This window comes from Hakea prostrata, chromosome 3 (genome assembly GCF_041222555.1).
Source record: "Hakea prostrata isolate BN-2017 chromosome 3, UWA_Hpros_2, whole genome shotgun sequence".
NCBI classification, from domain to species: Eukaryota; Viridiplantae; Streptophyta; class Magnoliopsida; order Proteales; family Proteaceae; genus Hakea; species Hakea prostrata.
In genome coordinates, this window is record NC_142602.1 from 35,349,893 (window position 1) to 35,355,892 (window position 6,000).

Here is a 6,000-nt window from a genome sequence, read left to right on the forward strand (position 1 = left end):
ATGTCAGACCTTTCCCTTAGAGTTGATCCAATGTCCCAAAATGAGGAAGATGTCTTTGTGGGCCATCTCAGTAGAAGATATGGTGTTTGACCCAAAACCCATGGATATTGATGATGGTGTTTCCTTATGGAAACCTTTTTTTGATTTGGAGTTGAACTATTTATTTGTGATGAAGAACTTGGTTGATGGACCTAAAGCTTAGTTGGACCTGTTTTGAAGACATCCCTCCATACTAGGTAAGTAGTATGATGTGTTGAAAGAAGCCCATCCAAAAATATTGAAGATAGGCCCATTAAATCCTTTGTTTTGAATAAGTTGTCCAGGCAGTGGCATTTTGGTAATTTTCTGTTTTGATGGTTTTTAAAAGCTTTATTTCTTTTAATTTCGTGGTAAACTATTCCCACCATGTTTCTAAACCTCTAGATAGTGTGGGATCGACCTTTGAACTTCCTCTTTGGCAACCAATCAACCAACAGGGTCAGTTTGGTCAGTTTGGTGAAACCCTAGTAACTCTTTGTGCTATTTAAAAGGGGGAACTCCATGTGTTTCACTCTCAATCTATTTCTAAGCCTTGTGAGAACGTGGGAAGATCCCTAGAACCTCTCCTTCGAAGCCAAGGAAGATCCTCAAGTATCTGTTCAGGTTTCTTCAGCGGTTTCTCTTCTAAAATGTTGGTATTCAATTTGTTTCTTCTTTAATTAATTCTTTCTTCTCTATTTCTGATTTTCTGATCATGAGAAGGGTATTACACTGCTGTAATGACCTCTTCTTTAATTCTTTTAGCCCTAGAGTGAATCCCCCAATTCACTCTATGTTCTTGAAGCCATATGGCGATGATTCTTGAATTTGATTCCACCAAAGCTCTTAATGATACTTTCCCTAATTTTCTACCTATCTTTATGATTGTGGGGAAGGTCTCATATTATTACCATGACCTTCCCTTGTGTCCTCATGATTGAGGGGTTGATCCTTGTTATTCCTTGGACCATTGGAAACCAAAAGGGTGAGATTTTAAAGGGAAATTCTTGGGTAACTCTCATGAGAGGGTAACCAATTGGCAACCCTTCTATTTTCTACTAATTCTTTGGACTCTCCCCAAAACCTTTCTTGATTGTAAATTCTTTGTCCTAAGGGTGAATCTTTATTCTCCTTAGTCTTTCCGTGGGATACACGGATTCTTGTTAGTAATCCCTAATTGTATTATTTGAATTTCTTTCCCTTCACTTTAATTGAGAACCTTATTTTCTCTCATTAGTAGACCCTTCCTAATTCCATTCTTTATTTTGAAATACTAATGAGATATTCCTTTATCTATCTTGGGTTGTTTTTGTGGGAGTTAATTATGGGTAACTCTCATGGGAAGTAACCAACTCTCATGAGAGGTAACCATATCTGAAACCATAATGTTCTTTTATCTGTTGGAAACTTCCCAACACTTTTTCAGATTGTGCATTCTTTGTTTCTCTTTGTAAAACCCAGCCCTAACCTTGACCCGGAAACCTTGTTATTTGTAGGTCCGATGACCCGAAGTAAAGTAAGAAGTCAGCTTTGGGCCATCCCAGTGGTGGACTTGGTGTCTGGCTTTGAATCCATGAAAGTTGATGATGAAGTTCTATTTATGGAAACTGAATCTTGATGAAGATCGGATTAGTTGATGGACTTGGAGTGCTCTCTATCTTGGTTTGAAGGCATTTCTACCTATTAGGTAAGTCACTTGACTTGTGTGCAAAACCCCTTTAGGATTGGATTTGATCCGGGCCTTCAATTCCCCTGTTTTGGACTTCTTGGTCAGGCATTGGTCGATCGATTGGTCGACTGGGCCAATCGACCAATCCACTCGACCAATGAGTGCTGTCTTTGGCAATTAGGTTTTTCTTGCTCTATTTAAGTCCAATCTCGAGTCCACTTCGTATTTGCTGCCTCCAAACTCTTTGGAACAAACCAAAGACCTCTGCAAGTCATCTCCCTTGCATCCTTGGTGTTTTCTTGATGGATCTTCGTCGAAACTCTTCCTTTTGCATCAAAAGGTATGTCTACTCTCTCTTCTTCTCCTCCATCTTTGTTTTTCTTTCCTTTTTGAGTTGAGACAATAGAAGAGATGCTGCATTCTCTGTTGCAAACATCTCTGAACTTGTTCTCATGATCATCCTAAGGATTTGAGGCTAGAACAATGATCTTAACCATGATCATTGCAAGCTTTTGAAGGAATCATGATCAAACCATGATCTAATCTTGTTAAACTTCTGATTTGAATTCTGATCTCTTTGGATCTTCTATATTGATCATGTTAGTAGTTAATTACTGTGTTTTCTTTCCATGATCCATAATCTATCAATCTCTAGTTGTTCTCTTCTACCATACTATGTGTTCTTCATGAAGCATGGTAGTTACATATATGGTAGGTTTTATTTCCTTATTTAGATTTATGCTTCTAAGCCTTTTTCCTTGAAGATCTAAGTATGTTTTCATGATACCTTTACCTGAAGCAATGATCCATCCTCCTATTGTTCTTGTCTTTGATTTCTATTTCGAATTCATCAAGATCCATGGTTGATCTAATTATGGTAACTTTTTGTTTCCTAATTTGGATCTTGATGTCTTGATTTGATTGGTGTTTTGAGGTCCCCTATATGTTAGAATACTACTGATGTAGTTTACCCCTTGATTAGTACCCTTTTGAACCACCAAATTCGGATTTCATATCTTAAAACTCTGTTTTTTTTAGGTCTTATCTTGCATTGGTCGATCTGATTGGTCGACTGGGCCAGTCGACCAATCCACTCGACCAATGAGTACAGCAACTCCATAATTGGTCTGTGTTGGATGTTTTGGTATCTTTTCTGTTAGGGATCTTTCCTAATATGTTGTATATACTTGTTTAGGACCTTCTTCTCAAGTTTGCCAAGATCTTACTTGATTTCTTAGGATTCCTTCGCAAGTTATAAAAGGTAAGGATGGTTATTTCCTTAATTACATAGATAGCATGAATCTAGTTTCTATATTTGAATATCATTGACATGTTTCCTAAATTAGATTCTTACAATGATATACTACTGTTGTATAACTTTGATTACAGTAGCATTACTTGTTATAATTAATTGATTCATGAATGATTTATTTACCAATTATATACAAGTTGATTGTACTTATTGATTTCTTTCCATATATGAAGATACCATATATGTGATGATATGAATTGATGCATGTGTATGCTTAAGTATGGTTTGGAAAGGAGAGGTGTCCTTTTGACACTTCTATCCTTGGACTACTACGGGAATATTATGGGATGTTTCCGGAGATGCCCTCTGGACACCTTCCTAAACTGTTGGTTGACATATCTAGGATTGTCTAGTAGTGTTTGGCTAGGATGTCCTGTTATGTCAGACCCTAATCGGAGGGGTATTGAGACCGAACGACCCGTGGTAGCAATGGGGATTCATGGGCGCTCAAGACCGGTAACCAACCCGTGAGAGGACAGGAATCACATTGTGGGGGCCATTTATTGGTAGGGTTGCATATGGTTAGACTTGGGCTCACGGGCGCTTAAGACCGGTAACCAACCCGTGAGAGGACGTGAGAGCTTCCCGTTTACCATATGTGGATGATCAATAGGGTTGATGAGTCCGTAGTCAGGGACTATGAGGACTCTAGTGTGAAGGATACCGGAAAGGATCGTCGGGGACGAGGAATGGACGTATCTGGATCGACTTGATGTAACTAAGTAGAAGACTTGCATTTGGCTAGGTTTTACCCCGACATGCGCCAATACTTATACCAAATGGTTGTGAGAGAGTGTGTTGACTTAACCCCCGCCATGGTTTGTCCCGAGGGATGAAGGACCCATTACCAATCGGCTGCTCAAGACCGGTGAAATGATCCGTGAGAGAATCCAAGATATCTTAAATGGTTGAGGATGTGAGTGGACTTTCCTAAAGAAGTACGGTGCTATGACTTAAAGCATGTCTGCCAATAGAGATCAGCATACATAGAGTTAGATTCATTCATTCATTTCTTGTCTCATATCATATTGCATTTATGTTTGTTCCGGAATCCTCGCCATTTATGTTATTATGGATTTTAATCGCCTTATCTGAGTTTCTTTGAAACTCATTCCTTTATTGTACAATGTTTGTTAGACTATCCTGCAGTATTGAATACTATGACGGTCCCTATGAAGAAGCGCAAGGCGAGGAGACATATCTCCGGGGAAGGTGATTGCGGTTACCACAATTACATCGAAGATCCCGCGAGTGGTTATGCTCCGTACGATGCTTAGTCCGACCATTGAGTGGAAGCGTCCTTGTGCCATTTATGAGATTTACACTTATAAGGATGTTGTCTATAAAGTGGAGAACAATTTAGTTACCCAATGTACTTGCTACTGGGATTAGATTTTGTCTAGTTTATTCTTTTTAGAGCTACTTTTCCGCTGGTTGTAGAGTGGGATTTTTGCCTCACTTTACTTATCTGTTTGATACTCTGATTATAACTATCTTTCTGATTTATTTATGATTCATTCTTTCCTTATTGGATCTATGGTTTATCTTCCGCATTTTTTTTATGATTGTTCATGATTATGTTATTGTTTATGTGGGAGGTTGATCACTCGATACCTGATCTTCGGGCTGTGGATCACACTCTCGGGTATGCCAGATAGGGTACCGGCTGGGAGGACGTGACACTCTTTCTCATGGGTGAATCTTGATTCGTTGTTTCTCTTTCCCTTGGGTGATATTTGTGTTAACCTAAACTTGATCATCTATATTTTCTTCATGATCTATGTTTAACCTAATTAGAATTTCTAATTATTCTTTCTTCGTTCTTGTTCTTGATTGAGATCAGGAAGAAGATGATGCATTCTTGCAACCATCTATTCCATGATCTCATCCTATTCTTTGAGATCTATGATCATCATCATGATCTTAACCCTAGCCAAATAAATTCCTTGAAACTCTAATCCTTTTATGATCTTTCTGGAAACCTTTTGTAACCTTCCATGTGAGGGAAACCTCATGGGTAATATTTCTATTAACCTAAACTAGATTTCCTATGATTTCTTGTTATTTTCTTGATAACAATCATTCCCTCTCTTTCCGTGATCATAACCTTTTCATGAGCCATATGTTATGATGAAACCCTAACCCCTTTATTATTGACCTATTGAGATTGATTTTTCGGACTATGATCTCCCCCATGTCTTCATTTGGGTTAGGTTGTACTTGGTCTTCAACCCCATGAGCAAAGCACCCTTGTATAGTAATATACATGGGGGCGGTTGCTAGTGGCGGTCGATTGAACCAAGCGACCGCCTGGAGCGACCGCCCGGTTCTGTTTTCGGGGTTTTGCCCTATTATTCCCTCTGTTCTTTATAATTAGCATCCCTCGCCCTATTAACGCATTATTATGTTCGGGATTGCTATTTTGGGCGATTAGGCAGCTGTGGAAACGTACGGGATTCAGGTCTGAAGTGTTGTTAATGATATGAAACCTTTTCTCTTCTATTCTTGGTGATTCTGATTAAGGTAATGAATCTCCATCTGCAATTCTTTTCTTTTTAACCTCTAATTGATATGAACCCATCTCCTTTTTGTTAGTGGTTACCCATTTAATTTGTTGTACTCCCTTACCAATGTTCTTGATGAGATCTTGTCCATAAACGAATCCCTGCATTTGTTAATGAATGGATCTAGTCAGGGGGAAAGTTCTTGGGTAATCCATTTATGGTATTTGTTAGGTTTCTTATCACCTAGTGTCTCTTGGAGTGTTAGATTCGAGACTTTGGCAATGATCACTCGAAATCCGGATTGAAAATGGATGATCAGAAGCCTGAGTTTCGGATCTGTAACTCTCTGTTTTTGGGGCGGTCACTAGTGGCGGTCGCTCAACTTAAGCGACCGGCCCAAGCGACCGGCCGGTTTCCAGTGTCTGTGTAAGTTTGATTTTGGATTTGTTTTGACTCTTGACTCTTATACATTCTTGTAACCCTATGCCTAGGTGTTC